Source organism: Nestor notabilis, unplaced genomic scaffold, assembly GCF_000696875.1.
Source record: "Nestor notabilis isolate BGI_N333 unplaced genomic scaffold, ASM69687v1 scaffold29804, whole genome shotgun sequence".
Classification (NCBI taxonomy): domain Eukaryota; kingdom Metazoa; phylum Chordata; class Aves; order Psittaciformes; family Psittacidae; genus Nestor; species Nestor notabilis.
In genome coordinates this window covers 6,133-6,560 of record NW_009924790.1, presented here as the reverse complement: position 1 = coordinate 6,560, position 428 = coordinate 6,133, and positions in this window count along the sequence as shown.

The window sequence follows — 428 nt, the reverse complement described above, 5'->3', positions numbered from 1 at the left end:
TTAAAAGCCCTTAAATCCAGCCCCCCCTTTAGCCCCCCAAACTGCAGCAATCTCCCCAAGCCAAAGATTCTAGAAAACAAAAAAAGCACATTTTTATTTAAATCAAACCCTGTGAAAATACCTCAAAACCCCCCAAAATCCATATGAAAAAAAAAAAGGGGGGGGGAACCCCCCAAAAACTAAAGGGATCCGGTTAAAAGCCCTTAAATCCAGCCCCCCCTTTAGCCCCCCAAACTGCAGCAATCTCCCCAAGCCAAAGATTCTAGAAAACAAAAAAAGCACATTTTTATTTAAATCAAACCCTGTGAAAATACCTCAAAACCCCCCAAAATCCATATGAAAAAAAAAAAGGGGGGGGGAACCCCCCAAAAACTAAAGGGATCCGGGTTTTCTTTCCCTTTTCCCTCTCCTGCCTCTGCCCCGTCCTT